General features: G+C 40.3%; 1 non-coding gene and 2 pseudogenes across 1 annotated transcript; 1 reads left to right on the top strand and 2 right to left on the bottom strand.

Moving 5' to 3' along the window:
* Positions 1-763: 763 nt before the first annotated feature.
* LOC105872953 (RE1-silencing transcription factor pseudogene) lies at positions 764-4,176 on the bottom strand (annotated as a pseudogene).
* A 3,484-nt stretch (positions 4,177-7,660) lies between these two features.
* Positions 7,661-7,787, bottom strand: LOC142866109 (small nucleolar RNA SNORA31). The gene has a single exon (XR_012916171.1). It is a non-coding gene; the product is annotated as a small nucleolar RNA SNORA31 (small nucleolar RNA).
* A 7,403-nt stretch (positions 7,788-15,190) lies between these two features.
* On the top strand, positions 15,191-16,599 carry LOC105873081 (phosphatidylinositol 3-kinase regulatory subunit gamma pseudogene; annotated as a pseudogene).
* The last annotated feature ends 266 nt before the right edge of the window (positions 16,600-16,865 follow it).

Raw genomic sequence — 16,865 nt, 5'->3', positions numbered from 1 at the left:
CTAAAAAAAGCAACGTGCAACATCTTAAGCATTAAAACACCAAAATAAAAAATAACACAAAAATCACTGTTTTTATGATGATTACTGTATCACAACTTAGGAAGTAAATATCTGAACTTATAGAATGTCCATTGTTGGCAGCATTTCTCTTCAATTTAAATGTCTTCTCATCTCAAAAAAAATCTTAAAGTGCTAACTTTATATAAAGCAGGCAAAATCTTCAAGTGATTTGCTATTAAGTAAGCCACTTTTTTATAGAGCTAAACAAGGAACTATGGATAAAGTAAATAAACTCACAACTAGTGGACGCGGTGAGCATTGTAGAGGGGAAGGGTATGCCTCTAATCCCCGCTTGGGTGAGGCAAAGTCATAAAATGTAACCAAAATATTTGTGCTCTCATAATATCCTGAAATAAAAGAAAAAAAAGTAAAAATAAAGTAAAACAGGAAGATAGATATGGAAAAAAAACTGGCAAGTTGTAGCTGGACAAAGAAATAGAATGCTATTATATCATCTTGGCCTTATTTCAGTTAAACACATAAGCTAACAGATTTAGGTATCTGCTTGTTTAGTACAGTAACTCCCTTGGATTTGCTAAAATTTATACAATTAATAGGTGTATATATAAAGTTCTAAGGAAAAGAATGGCACTTGAGTTTTCCAAAAATCAACATTGGAAACTTATTAAAGCAATCTTAAAGGTTGTCTACTACTGTGAATGAATAAAAATGTAATAGACCTTATAAACTAAGAACTGAAACCTCATCCAAAGTTCCATTGCTCCTGCCCTTGAGCTGATTTTTCAAGGAAGTACACATTAACCAAAAGGAAATTGAGGTATTTGCTGAAATCTTTTCCTTTCTGAAAGAATGATCACAGAAGATACAAACAAAATCTCCTTTAGACACTTTGGCTTTCTTTGAATTTTTTCTACTAGTTTCTTGTGGAGCTAGCTGAGCCCCATGCAATCCAGAATTATCACTATCCTGTGATGTGTTGTTGCTTAGATCACTTCATCATGACTGTATATGCCTTTGTCTTCATCAATATCCTGAGACTTATTTACTGCCATGGCAGCAGGAAGTGATGTTAGAGCAGTGTCGGACACTGCTTCACAATATTCTATTGGTGGAGGAAGCAATGGTGAAACTGGTTCTTCCACTGCTGAGTCTTTATCAGGGAGATTCTCTATTGTGTTCTGATCAGTGTCCATTTCTATTTCACAAAGCATAATGTCAGTCTGATATTTACCATCTCTAAAGTTTCATACTCTGGCATATTCAAGTTTTGTCCAGAGGATGAAACACTAGTTGATGATTTCTTGATATAAGCAGTAACACCAGCTAGGCTATCATTTGCCTCTTCTATTCCTGCCTTTTTTTTTTTTTTTTTTTTTTGAGACAGAGTCACTCTGTTGCCCGGGCTAGAGTGCCATGGTGTCAGCCTAGCTCACGGCAACCTCAAACTCCTGGGCTCAAGTGATCCTCCTGCCTCAGCCTCCCCAGTAGCTGGCACTATAGGCATGTGCCACCATGCCTGGCTATGTTCCTGCTTTCTGACGAGGGGCTTCCTTATTTCCTTCACCTTAGGAGAATAGTTTTTGGGTTTTTGATGCCTCTTCTTTTAAGCTTTCCTTTGGCAGTTGTGGCATTAGTGATAAGAAATCCTGTGTGCTTGCATCTTCCTTCAGAAGCTGGCTGTCTTTCCTAGGCACTAAGGCAACTTTAGTAAGGACTTGCTCCTTCCCTGCCATTTCACTCTGCATGTTAGACTTTTTCTTTTTATCTTTTCTGAAAGGAGACTTTTGGGAATTGGTTCCGCGTGAAGAGGAGGCCTTATGGGAGGACACGACTCCCTCTGAGCAGTTTCCTTCTGAACAACCTCTAAGGGAGGAGGCCCCTTCTGAACAGCTTCCTTCTGAGCAGGCTCATTCTGAGCAGGCTCCTTCTGAGCAGGCTTGCTGCTGCTTTTACTTGACTTATTTTTTAGAGTTTTCTTCTTTGTGCTTTTTTTCATGTAGTATTTTGCTTTTTATTCTTTTACACTTTGCTGTCACCCTTTGACACTTGCTATTTTTGGATTTGCTTTCTACCTTTTTTTTTTCTTTTGTCACAGGTTCCTCACAGGATCATGTAAGGAATGGGGCTTCAGCTTTTATCTTCCTTTTGCTTTTCTTGGTTCTACAGAATTTTTTTTTTAATTTCTTTCTGTATCCACATCCATCTTTTTTGTGTCTGTTGCTAATTTGCAAGTTCTGGTAGTCACTTGGGTCATTGAGACATTACTACAAGACTCTTTCTCCACTTTTACAAACGTCTCATTTTTCTTTCCATTTGCACCTCTACCTGCCTTTATTTTTGTCTTCTCTGTTTTGGTTTTTTCACTGGAAATATTGTTATCAGGCAAGTCAACATCTCACTTTTTGATTTTCTTTAGTTTCACTTTTGAGACAACCATTGCTTTATTAGGACAGGTAGGATGCTTAGATTTGAAATGATACTGTAGGTTACACTTCTTGGAAGCTGCATGGTCACATACGGGGCAACTGCACTGCTGTGGGTTAACATGTAGCTCTACATGTTTTTTGAAGTTACTTCTATTTGCTTTTTTGTAGTCACACTATGGGCAATTAAGACATTTAGGCCCATTGTGAGCCTGTCTTGCATAATAAGTTATTTCATGTTGATTAGAGGCCACATAACTGCACTGATCACATTTAAATGGCTCCTCGTCTGAAAACTTGGCACTTCCCCTTGAGGCTGCATCAGAAGAACGAGGACAAGTGGTTTGAGGAGAAAAAAAGAGAGATTTATTAATTTGCCAGTAAAGGAGGAAGGTGGCAGACTGTCATCTCAAAGCACAAAATTCCTCCCCCATAAGCAAAAATACAGAGCTTTTAAGGGAAGGGTTCTCAGGTACAGAATATTTTTCTTCAACTACGTTTAATGGTTCTGATCCTTTCATCTCCAGAATCTGCTGGGACCTCCCGCTGGCCTGGACACCAGCTGGGACCTTCCAGGGACCTTCCAGGACCTCTGCTGGGACCTCTGCTGCCTGGACCTCCACCAGGATAGTTCTACTGAGCCATCTCCTGCAATGCAAAGAACAAAAGACATTCTTCTTCCCCACCCAACCGCTGGACTGAGGCAGGGATCCAGGTTCTAGTTCCCAAAAAGAGTGAGGGAAGTTTCAAAGAGACAGAAAATATTTTTGCCATTTTTTTCTCAGGCCATTCCCTTTGCTACAGAATGAGTACACACATGCTTAGTTAGATGAGTCTTCAAAGAACTTGTGTAAGGACAAAGTTCACATTTATGTGGGTATTCTCCTATATGAATTCTAACATGCTGAACAGAATGTTTGTTTCTATCTGAAAAATAGTTGCATTTTCTACATTTGTATACTTTCCTTGGAAAATGGTTTCTCAAGTATTTCCTCCAGTGACTCTCACTTACTGTTGTATATATACAAATGATGCACTTATAGACTTGCTCATTATCCCCAGCTCTGGTGTGGTGTTTCAGCTGTGCACTGTAGTGATCATATTGATTGGTATTGTAGCCACAGCAGTCACAGTGAACGGGGCCCTTGGAGAAATCTCCCTCTTCTGAATGGAAGAGCCTGGCTTTTGCTTGCTTCTCAGCACTTTCTTCCACAGAAAATTTCTTGGCACTGTGAACTCTGATGTGATGCACAAACTTCTCTGCAGATTCTGCTTCACATTGGCATGGCTTACAGTGAAAGGGTGCTCCAGGTGTTTGGGGAGGAAGATCTTTACTTGAGCAGCTGCGGCAGCTGATGCCTCAAATACAGGCTGAAGTTCTACAACAGAGTTCCAAACTTCTCAGTTCCGTGTTTTCCAGTCCATTAGGTTCACCTTTTATTTCAGGAAATTCCTCAAGTCCCCCATCACTGTCTGAAAAGCTGTTATCCCCAGCAGGCATCAATTCTGCCATCTATCTTTCTTCCCCAACCAGGTAATCACAGCAGTTGCCATTTACTTCCCCAGTTAAGGCCACATTTGCCAGCACGATAAGCTGAAGTGTGGCCAGTTTGGCTTTAGAGAGGTCATGCAAGTCATACATGTTGTTAGGAAACACTATGCCAGTGTTGCCCCTGCCAGTGAACAGCCCTGCTTCTCCGGAAGACTGCCCCATTACCTGGGTTGCCATCATATTCATCATAGCCTGCCCTCCTGACACCCCTGGGCTCACCCTCCATTGCAGGCTGGGGAGGCTCTGTGGGTGCCTTCTCGAGGTTTCTGGCCTAGAGCGCCAGAGAGGGGCCCCCCCTGCAGGCCAGCCACCACCTCTGTGCCCTGGAAGTTTGCAAACTTCATTCCCCCATGGCGCCCAGCAGGATGCATGCCCCAGCTCTACCAGCTCAGGCAGTGGGGTGGCCTAATTTTCTCTTTTCAAAATATAATAGAAATTCTTTATTATACTAGAAAATTTAATGTCCCTTTGTCAGGTGAGCTCTTTAAAGTGGTTCCTTTAAGAAGACATTGTCTTCCTTTTGATCATGTGATTGTCCTCCTTAGGGCCTTCCTATTTTACTATGGATGAAGTCCAAAATCCTCCTTTTGTCAGAATGCCGTATTATTAATAGATTGCCACAATTTTTATACCTGTGAGCCTTCTCCCATGGATATGTCTGACATGTTCTTTTCTCATAATTTCCTTTACTAGACTATCATCAACTACCTCTTCAAACTTGACCTGGAGTAATTTAAGTAGTGCTAATGCCTCCCTGTCTTTCTCTTGAACACTACTGTTTAATTATTATTCTCTAGATGCTCTTTCTGTGGGGAGTTAGCTATGCTCCCAGCAAAAAATCGGGTCCCTTTGGCAGGGGTCATCACAAGGGATAAGGAAATAATAGAAAATAGAAAATAATAGAATATAGAAATAAAAGAATACACAGAGATGAAAGTACAGTTTTATAAGGTATAGATTTAATAATAGTTGGGGGAATCAGGAGACCTCCAGCATTCCCTTGAGCTGTGAGGCCCCAAGTGAAGTTTCACATCAGTATTTATTGGTACAGTGATCAGTTGCCAGGGGTAACAGATTTACATAATAACAGGTAGTTTGTTTTAGGTTAAAAGTCTCCCAAAAAGTTTCTAGAGATTGCTTAATTAACTTTATCTACCGGGTATGTGAGCAAACGGTTACAAAGTCTTTCTAAGACAAACTTCTAAGTCCTAAGATAAAATTATCACGTAGCAGAAAGGCTAAACAGAAATATAGTGGCGCTATGTTTCTTTATCTGTTTTTGTGGATTGAGACCGGTAGTGAGGAGTGAAGCAAGAACTGTCCCTTAGGCTAATTGCTTTTAGCCGCAGGTAGCTATCTGTGGAGCAGGCACTCTTTGATCAGTTCTCATCCCGTGTCCTCATGCCAAGCTTTGTCATACAAAGCAGGTGAAAGCCTACAGGTTTGAGACAGCATCACCTTGAAAAATGCTGCCACTGACTGGTGAGATGTCCTCTTGAGGTGAGGCAGCTTGTGATATGTGAACTAATATGTTCACATATTCCTTCAGGGCAAAGCCCTGCAAAACTCCTGAAATCATTTCTGTCTCTATATTATAGGGGACATTTCTATAGTGCAGTATTTGTATGGAGCAATATTTCTATGGGACAACATCTGGCCCATGATATGCATATGGTATAAATACCCAAAGTATTCAATATTTTGTTATGATTTAATATATCCTCTAAATATTTATATTAATGTCTTCTCCCTGAAAGGCATATTTATATAAGCACCCTAGTCAAGGTGGTACTAAGTATCTGCTTTTTGATAATGAGGAGAAAGATAAAAGACTCTGTAATATATCTAGAATATGGTCACCTATAAATGTGAATAAGGAGTCTTCTTCCTAACATAATCCTAAGGTGGGTATTAAGGAGGTTGCTATTTCTGAGTCAGAACTTGGAACAATTATTCATGGTAGGCCACATGGGGCCCATAACTCCAAGCAGTGTTTCAACTTTCTGTAGGGATTGACTATTTTACATTGCCATTCCTAGTTCATGCTGGTGAACTTCTTACATGCTTATAATTGGAATCCTCATGCTGTAGCTGCTCTGAGAAAAAAATTAGAGATAAATAGAATAGCAGATTAGAAGTATGTTGTCCAACTTCTACATATTTGGAATTTTCCAGATTTGCTTCTGTTATTCTAGTTTCATTCAATTATGGTCAGAAGGAAATAAACATAATGTGGTATATATACACAATGGAATGCTATGTAGCCATAAAAAAAGAATGAAATCCTGTCATTTGCGGCAACGTGGTTGGAATTGAAGGTCATTGTGTTAAGTGAAATAAGCCAGGCACAGAAAGACAGATGTTGCATGTTCTCACTCATGTGGGAGCTAAAAAAGTGGGTCTCATGGAAGTAGATAGTAGAATCATGGTTACCAGAAGCTGGCAAGAGTTGAGGGGGATGAAACGAGGTTGGTTAATGGGTATAAATATACAGTTAGATAGAAGGAATAAGTTCTAATGTTTGATAGCATAGTAGAGTGACTATAGTTAACAATGTATTGTATATTTCAAAATATCTAGAAGAGAAGATTTGAAATATTCCCAACACAAAGAAGTCATAGATGAGGTGATAGATATCTAACTACTCTGATTTCATCATTACACATTGTATGCATGTATCAAAATATCACAGGTACCCCATAAATAGGTATAATTATTATACATCAGCAAAAAAAAAATTAATTGAGACTTGTTTTGTGGCCTAACATGTAGCCTATCCTGGAAGATTTTCCATGTGCACTTAAGAAAAATGTATATTCTGTTGTTGTTGGGGAGAGTGTGCTGTATGTCCAGCTTACTGGGATAAGAAGCCACTGCTAGAGTCTGGTAGAACACTTGACTAATTGACTAGTTAGGCAAGAGTAATTGACAAATTGCTGGAGACTGTGGAGTAACTTGAGAGATAAGAACTCCTGGGGGCCCACCCTTAGGGGGACCTCACACTTTCATGAGTTTTACCTTCAGGAGTCCCACCAGGTTCTCAGAGTGAAGATCAGAGAAAAATCCCTTCCTGCCTCTGGCAGGAATGAGGTGAAAATTAAACATTTTAAAAAACACTCAGAGTGCTCTGTTCTCCTTAAAAAGGCTTTCCCTGCAGGGAAACTGTTTTACTGGGGGGGGGGGCTAACCAACTTTTACCTTATTAAAGCCTAACCAACCTGGGGGAAGGGAAATACCCCATTCCAGCTCCCTCTACTTTCCTGTTTCACATAAGAAGGTGTGATGCTCACAAACAATTGTTTAGGTTACAGCCCAGGGACACAGGTATAAAAAAGACTGATACCTAATCATATGATTACAGAATGTTTCCCTCCTCCCACACCTTACCATCACATCAACAAACAGGTCTTCTATATAATAACAGGGTATTATAGCAGAAAGAACTGTAAGCCTCAGACTCCATTTAAGAAGGAGCATTTAGGGAAATCCCAAGATAAGAGGGGAGACAAAAACAAAACCCTAGAGGAAGTTTTAGCTTCTGACACCACTGCTATGATAAACAGTAAACTCCTAGGCAGACAAACATAAAATCTCATGCTAATAGGCCTATCTACATTAGTTCCTTTTACCCACTGCATCATGCCTGGCTTTCTTTTTTTTTTTTCTCTGTATTCCTCTATTCAATCTTGGCTGCCACAATCAGGCAGACAGAAAGCGCGAGGACATTTTTCTTGCATCTATAGTGATATGCCTGGCTTTCAACAAAAAAGTTATAAGGCATGCTAAAATGGAAAAAAAAAAAAAAAAGCCCACAGTCTTGAAGAGACAATATAAGCATTAGAACCAGACTTAGATATGGCAGAGACTTTGGAATTATGAGACCAGTGATTTAAAAAATTATAATTAATGTGCTAAGGGCTCTGTGTTAGTTTTCTTGGGCTGCTGAAACAATATACTGCAGACTGGGAGACATAAACAATAGAAATTTGTTTCTCACAGTTCTGGAAGCTGGGAGGTCCAAGATCAAGGTGCTGGCCAATTTACTTTCTGGTGAGGACCCACTTCTTGACTTGTAGATAGCCACCTTCTCACTGTGTCCTCATGTGGTGGAGAGAAAGCTCTGATGACTCTTTTTCTTATAAGGCCACTAGCCCTATTGAGCCCCACCTTTATGACCTCATTTAACTTCTATCACCTTTTCACAGGCCCTATAAGTGTAAAACAGAAAACTACAAAGCTTCTCAAAGATAAAATAGGAGAAAATAGAAGTGGCCTTGTGTTTTGGCAATGAGTTTTTAGACAGAACACCAAAAGCACAATTCATAAAAGAAAAAATTGATAAGTTGGACTTCATCAAAGCTAAAAACTTCTGCTTTGAAAAAGACACTGTTACAAAAAAAAAAAAAAAAAGACATAATGAAAAAAAAAGACACTGTTAAGTGAATGAAAGGACAAGCCAAAGACTGGGAGAAAATATTTGCTGAAGATATACTAGATAAAGGACTGTTATAGAAAATATATAAAGAACTCATAAACCTCAAAAAGAAAATGAACAAAACAATTAAAAAATGGACAAAAGATCAAAACAAACATCTTTTCAAAGTATACAGATGGCAAATAAGCATATGAAAAGATGCTCAACATGTATATCATTAAGGAATTGCAAAATTGAAAAGAGACACCACTATACACCAATTAAAATGGCTAAAACCCTTCCTGTTGTACTGAGGTGGTTAAAAAAAAGAAAAAAAAATGGCTAAAACCCAAAACATTGATAACACTAAATGTTGGTGATGATGTAGAACAAAAGAAACTCTCATTTATTGCTGGTAGGAATGCAAAATGGGACAGATACTTTGGCAGACAGCTTGGCAGTTTCTTAGAAAACTAAACATAGACTTATGCTCCTAGGTATTTACCTCAATGAATTGAAAACTTATGTCCACACAAAATCCTGCACACAAATCTTTATATCAGCTTTATTCATAATTGCCAAAAATTAGAAGCAATCAAGATATACTTTAATAGATGAGTGGATAAAAAAAAAGCTGTAATATATCCATGCAATGGAATTTTATTCAGTGATAAAAAGAAATGATCTATCAAGCCACAAAAGACCTGGAGAACCCTTAAATACCTAAGTGAAAGAAGCCAGTCAGAAGATCCTACATACTATTGTGGTTCCAACTATATGATGTTTTGCAAAAGGCAAAGCTATAGATATATTAAAAAGATTGGTTGGCAGGACTTTGGTATGATCATGGCAAGGGGAGAAATGATGAATAGGTGGAGCACAGGTTATTTTTAGGATAGCGAAATTATGCTATATACTGTAATGGTGGATATATGACATTATACATTTGGCAAAACCCATAGAACTATACAACAGGAAGAGTGAAAACTAATGCATGGACTTTAGTTAATTTATCAATATTGGTTCACCAGTTGTAACAAATATGACCTACAGTAATGCAAGATAATAGGAAAAATTGAGAGTGAGGTAGGGGATATATGGGGATTCTCTAATTTTCTGTAAACCTAAGACTGTTCTAAAAGATAAAGCCTATTAATTTTAAAATTAGGCAGACGAGGAAAATAAAACCTAGCAGAATGATCTCCCCAAAGAAAACCTGATTAACAAATGTATTAATACAAAGGATTTGAATAGACATTTCTCTAAAGAAAATATACAAATGACCAATAAGTATGTGAAGAAATGCTCAACATCACTAGTCATTAAGGACATGTAAATCAAAACAATCATGAGATACCACTTCACACACAGTAAGAAGGCTATAATAAAAAAGCAGAAAATAAGTGCCAGCAAAGATATGGAGAAATTGTAACTTCACGCATTACTGGTGGGAATGTAAAATGGTGCAGCTGCTGCATAAAAATGCCTGGCAGTTTCTCAAAAGGTTATCCATAGAGTTACCGTGTGACCCAGAAATTTCCCTTCTAGGTATATACACATAAGAGAAATGAAAACATATGTCAACACAAAAACTTGTACAGAAATGTTCATAGCAGAATTATTCATAAAAGCAAAAAGTGGAAACAATCCTTATGTTCATCAGCTGATGAATGGATAAACAAAACGGGTATATCTGCAATGGAATATTATTTACTTGGAAATACAAAGAAATGAAATAGTGATACATGCTACAACATGGATGATCCTTGTAAACATGTTAAGTAAAATAAGCCAGTCACAAAGGATGATATATTTTATGATTCCATATATATAAAATATCCAGAAAAGGGAAATCTATAGATTCAGAAAGTATTAATACATTAGTAGTTGCCTAGGGCTGAGGGGAAATGGGGAATAACTGCTAATGGGTATGAGGTTGCTTTTGGGGTGATAAAAATGTCCTAATATTGATTGTGATAATGGTTGCAAAACTCTGTGAATACACTAAAATCCATGGAACTGTACACTTTAACGAGATGAATGGTATTGTCTCAGTCCATTTGGTCTGCTATAACAAAATACTTTAGAGTTTTCAAAGATGGCTGACTAGAGATGTCAGAGACCAATTCTTCTCAGAAGGAAGAACCAAAATTACAGGTGAATAGTCATAGCTCAAGTGGAAGTTTAAGGGGAGAGTGCTGGAACCTATCAGAGAGTTCACTGGAAGAAGCTACAACACAAAAAAAGAAACAAGAAATTGGCAGAGATCAAACCCCAGGGACTTTGTATTCTGTAGAAAGGGTAGAAAGGGTGTTTTTGGCCCTCCTAGCCCTTGTGGAAGACTGCTAGTATCCAAACTTAAGGAGAGCTTCTTTGCCCTTGTGAGCCCAAGTACTGGGTGGGCTGTGATTTGGGGACTTCTTGAGGGCAACACACTGAGCTACCAGCTCATGCAGTGTCCCTTACTTTCTCTCTGGACCCAAGCTGTGATGGCATGAGCTATACTTGGTGCACACCCATTGTGGGACTTTGGACAACCCAGAAACCTACAACCCTTGTGTCTTCACATCATCAGATCTGCCACAGACATTCCTCAGCACCTGCTTGGATTGCAGTAGTCCCACAGGGTGGCTAGACCCAGGGGAGCTACAGGATTCCGAGTGCTCCAGCCATTAGGGATTTCCAGCTCTAGGAGAAGGGGGAGTGCACCCCACCAAGGGAGAACCCCATGGGACAAAAGAAACCAGAGTGTAGGCTTTTTTATGTCCCAGAACCTCCCACTTGTGGGCAGGGAGTGGCTGCACGTCTTTCAGCAGAGACATGGGCACTGTGTTAGGCTCTGTGGGGGAGGACTGTGGTTCTGCCCTACCCCAGCAATTGGGCAGCCCCAGTGCTCATGGAAGGATGTGGAGAAGGGGACTTCTCTTCCTTGCCCACTGCTGCAGACACCGCCAGGGCTTCTCTTGTGGTAGCTTGGCATGAGTGCATTTGTGGATGGACTTTCTGGGGCATTTTGGGGTGACTGTGTTCCCCTGAGAGGTGTGCCCTCTGGGCTCAGGCTTGCATGAAGGGTGGAGCCCCTTCCCCTCTTTACATAGAACAGCAGTGTTACTGCAGATGGTCAGTGGTTTCTGCCTGACCTGAATATCCTGAGCCCTGGAATGGGTGTAATGAAGGGCAGATCATGTTCCTGCTTGCCTGGTAGTGGAGCTGGGTTGGCTTCCTTCCTTCCCCCAGTGGAGACTTAAGTCTCCTCCCACCATCTCTGTCAGGGCTGGGGCTTGTGCCCACCATTGGGGTATTGCATGTACCCATCTACTTCTGCTGCAGCTGGTTCTTACCTATTGGCACCACATACTGGCCTGCAGGCTGAACTGCTCAACCCAGTAAAAAAAGATACTGGAGGAAAAAAGTGCACAACACTGGGGAATGAGATAAGCTTCATGAGACCTTTGCCATTCTGGCCCTGCAGGACTTCACCAAGGCATATAGTCATCAGACTATCTAAAGTTAATGTGAAGGTTAAATCAAGGTGTCAGTTGGAAAAAAATAAGGTCAATGTGAAGGAAAGACTCCTAAGAGCAGCAAGACAAAAGCATCAAATCACATACAAAGGAGGATTTCCCATCAGACTAACAGAAGACTTCTCAGCAGGAGCCTTACAAGCAGGAAGGGATTGGGGTCCTATTTTTAGTATTCTTAAACAGAATAACTGTCAGCCAAGAATTCTGTATCCTGCTAAACTAAGTTTCATAAATGAAGGAGAAATAGTCTTTCCCAAACAAGCAAATGCTAAGGGAATTTATTACCGTTACAGTGGTCCTACAAGAAATGCTCAAAGAAGTTCTAAACATCAAAAGGTTGATACTTACCATTATGAAACACACAAAAGTATAAAACTCATGGGGTTTATAAAACAGTAAAATAATTGAGAATAAGCAATTGAGAAAAGCAATGAGGTAATATTATGATAAAACCAGTATCTCTAATATCAACATTAACTTTGAATGTAAATTGACTAAAGGCACCACTTAAGAGATATAGATTGGTGGAATCTATTTTTTTTTTTTTTTAAAAAACAGAATCCCAATATCTGCTGCCTTCAAGAGACTTAAATAATGGGTAAATATTTTTGTAGCTTCAAGGTAAAAGGGAGGAAAAATATGCCATGCAATGGAAACCAAAAGGGAGCGGGTGTAGCTGTATTGTATCAGATAAAACAGACTTTAAGTCAACAATGGTAAAAAAAAAAAAAAGACAAAGACATTATATAATGACAAAAGGATCGATTCAATGTGAAGATAGGACAATCCTAAATATATATGCACCTAATAGCAGAGTTCCCAGATTCATAAACCAAATACTACCAGGCCTAAGAAGAAAGGTAGACAAAAATACAATAATATGGACTTCAACACTCCACTGAGAGAACTATACAGATCATCAAGACAGAAAATCAACAAAGAAACACTGGATTTAAACTGAACTCTAGACCAGATAGACCTAATAGACGTTTACAGATCATTCCACCCAACAACCACAGAATATACATTTTTCTCATCAGCACGTGGAACATTTTTCAAGATAGAACATATGTTAGGCCACAAAACAAGTCTCAATAAATTTTAAAAAAATTGAATTCGTATCAAGTATCTTCTCAGACCACAGTGGAATAAAAATGGAAGTCAATTCCAAGAGAAACTCTCAAAACTATACAAATTCATGGAAATTAAAAAGTTTGCTCCTGGCCAGGCATGGTGGCTCACACCTGTAATCCTAGCACTCTGAGAGGTTGAGGTGGGTGGATTGGTTGAGCTCAAGAGTTAGAGACCAGCCTGAGCAAGAGCGAGACCCTGTCTCTACTAAAAAAATAGAAAGAAATTAGCTGGACAACTAAAAATATATAGAAAAAATTAGATGGGCATAGTTGTACATGCCTGTAGTCCCAGCTACTCAGGAGGCTGAGGCAGGAAAATCTCTTTTCCTCAGCCCAGGAGTCTGAGGTTGCTGTGAGCTATGATGATGCCACTGCACTCTAGCTAGGGTGACAGTGAGACAGGAAGGAAGGAAGGAAGGAAGGAAGGAAGGAAGGAAGGAAGGAAGGAAGGAAAGGAAAGGAAAGGAAAGGAAAGGAAAGGAAAGGAAAGGAAAGGAAAGGAAAGGAAAGGAAAGGAAAGGAAAGGAAAGGAAAGGAAAGGAAAGGAAAGGAAAGGAAAGGAAAGGAGGAAGGAAGGAAGGAAGGAAGGAAGGAAGGAAGGAAGGAAGGAAGGAAGGAAGGAAGGAAGGAAGGAAAAGAAAGAGCCAGCCTTATTTCTGATATAAAGAAAGTTTTAGTGGTCTGGCTAGAAGATCTAACCAGTCACAACATTCCCTTAAGCCAAATCCTAATCCTGAGCTAGGTCCCATCTTTCTTCAATTCTACAAAGGCTGAGAGAGGTGAGGAAGCTGCAGAATAAAAGTTGGAAGCTGGCAGAGGTTGGTTCATGAAGTTTAAGGAAAGAAGCCATCTCCATAATATAAAAGTGCAAGATGAGGCACCAAGTGCTGATGGAGAAGCTGCCGGAAGTTATCCAGAAAATTTACCTAAGATAATTGATAAAGTTGGCTACACTAAACAACAGATTTTCAGTGAAGACAGAACACCATCTATTGGAAGAAGATGCCATCTAGGACTTTCATAGCTAGAGAGAAGTCAATGCCTGGCTTCAAAGCTTCAAAGGACAGGCTGACTCTCTTGTTAGGGGATAATGCAGCTGGTGACTTTCAGTTGAAGCCAATGCTCATTTACAATTCTGAAAATCCTAGGGCCCTTAAGAATTATGCTAAATCTACTCTGCCTGTGCTCTATAACTGGAGCAATTGACAACAAAGCCTGGATGACAGCACATCTGTTTACAACATGGTTTGCTGAATATTTTATACTCACTGTTGAGAGCTGCTGTCCAGACAAAAAGATGCCTCTCAAAATATTACTGCCCACTGACAATGCACCTAGACACCCAAGAGCTTTTTTTCTTTAGACATAAGGTCTCACTTTTTCTCTCAGATTGGAGTGCAGTGGCCTGATCATAGCTCACCTTAACCTCCAACTCTTGGGCTCAAGCAATCCTCCTCCCTCAGCCTCCTAAGTAGCTAGGACTATAGGCACACACCACCACACCTCACTGAATTTTAAAAACTGGTTTTAGAGATGTGGTCTTGCTATGTTGTCCAGGCTGGTCTTGAACTCCTGGCTTCAAGCGATCCTCCTACCTCAGCTTCCCAACGTGCTGGGGATATAGGAGGGAGCCATTGTGCTTGGTCCCAAGAGTTCTTTATAAGGAGATTAATGTTGTTTTCATGTCTACTAACACAACATCCATTCTGAAGCTCATGTATCAAGGAGTAATTTTGACTTTAAAATCGTATCAGTTAAGAAATACATTTTAGGCCGGGCGCTGTGGCTCACGCCAGTAATCCTAGCATTCTGGGAAGCTGAGGTGGGAGGATCGCTCAAGGTCAGGGGTTCAAAACCAGCCTGAGCGGGACCCCATCTCTACTAAAAATAGAAATAAATTAATTGACCAACTAAAGTATACATATACAAAAAATTAGCCGGGCATGATGGCACATGCCTGTAGTCCCAGCTACTCGGGAGGCTGAGGCAGTAGGGTGGCTTGAGCCCAGGAGATTGAGGTTGCTATGAGCTAGGCTGACGCCATGGCACTCACTCTAGCCTGGGCAACAAAGTGAGACTCTGTCTCAAAAAAAAAAAAAAACCTTAAAAAAGAAATACATTTCATGCCAGATGGGACCTTCTTGGTTCGAGATGCATCAACAAAAATGCAGGGAGATTATACTTTGACTTTGCGGAAGGGAGGCAATAATAAGTTGATAAAGATCTATCATCGGGATGGTAAATATGGCTTTTCTGATCCTCTGACATTTAATTCTGTGGTGGAGCTCATTAACCACTATCATCATGAGTCTCTTGCTCAGTACAATCCCAAACTTGATGTGAAGCTGACGTACCCAGTGTCCAGGTACCAACAGGATCAGTTGGTAAAAGAAGATAACATTGATGCAGTAGGTAAAAAACTGCAAGAGTACCACTCTCAGTATCAGGAAAAGAGTAAAGAGTATGATAGGCTATATGAAGAATATACTAGAACATCCCAGGAAATACAGATGAAGAGGACTGCAATTGAAGCTTTTAATGAAACAATTAAAATATTTGAGGAACAGTGTCATACACAAGAACAACACAGCAAAGAATATATTGAGCGATTTCGCAGAGAAGGGAATGAAAAGGAGATTGAACGAATTATGATGAATTATGATAAATTGAAATCCCATCTGGGTGAGATTCATGATAGCAAAATGCGTCTAGAGCAGGATTTGAAGAAACAAGCTTTGGACAACCGAGAAATAGATAAAAAAAATGAATAGCATCAAACCTGACCTGATGGAGCTGCGCAAGATCCGAGATCAGCACCTTGTATGGCTCAATCACAAAGGAGTGAGACAGAAGTGCCTGAATACATGGCTAGGAATCAAGAATGAGGATGCTGATGAGAACTATTTTATCAATGAAGAAGATGAAAACCTGCCCCATTATGATGAGAAAACCTGGTTTGTGGAGGATATCAATCGAGTTCAAGCAGAGGATTTGCTTTACGGGAAACCTGATGGTGCATTCTTAATTCGTGAGAGCAGCAAGAAAGGATGCTATGCTTGCTCTGTGGTTGCCGATGGGGAAGTGAAGCACTGTGTGATCTACAGCACTGCTCGGGGCTGTGGCTTTGCAGAGCCCTACAACCTGTACAGCTCTCTGATAGAGCTGGTGCTCCATTACCAGCAGACATCCCTGGTTCAGCACAACGGCTCCCTCAACGTCCGGCTTGCCTACCCTGTCTATGCACAGATGCCCTCGCTCTGCAGATAAAGAGGAAGTGGGGAGAGAGGTCGCTCTCTAGCATTCTTTTCTACAGTTTTTATTAGACTACGAGGGCATTCTTTCTACGTAGACTGCTTGTTTTGCACAAGAAGTGATTCTGTGAATGTGAAGTGGAGAGGCCGAGCAGCCGCTGGCCTGGATGGGGGCATTACGGGCCTGGGTTCTCTGCTACTCAGCAGTGCCACTGCACTGACTTACTAAGCTGGAAGCAGATGTTTTGGGGAAAGTCTATTTCATTGGAGTTTTTGTTTTGTTTAGCCAGGCACATTCAACAGAACTTACTAGGCTCCATGGGGGCTGGGGGTGGGGAATGTATTTGGAAGCCTTTGAAGAGTCCATGTCCTCTTTTGGTCTTTAACTCTGAGAATGCAACAGGGGCTTGGCTCTGGTGGGAGTTCTGTTTTGCTCTGGCAGTCTCTCTTCCTCCCCCTCACTCCCCCAAAAAGTCTGTTTGGGTTCTGTGGTAGAATGGGATTTGGTAGAAAAGACAACCAAAGGAAAATGGGGAGGCTTGGGATT

This window comes from Microcebus murinus, chromosome X (assembly GCF_040939455.1).
Source record: "Microcebus murinus isolate Inina chromosome X, M.murinus_Inina_mat1.0, whole genome shotgun sequence".
NCBI lineage: Eukaryota > Metazoa > Chordata > Mammalia > Primates > Cheirogaleidae > Microcebus > Microcebus murinus.
This window is presented reverse-complemented; position numbering and strand designations above follow the sequence as displayed.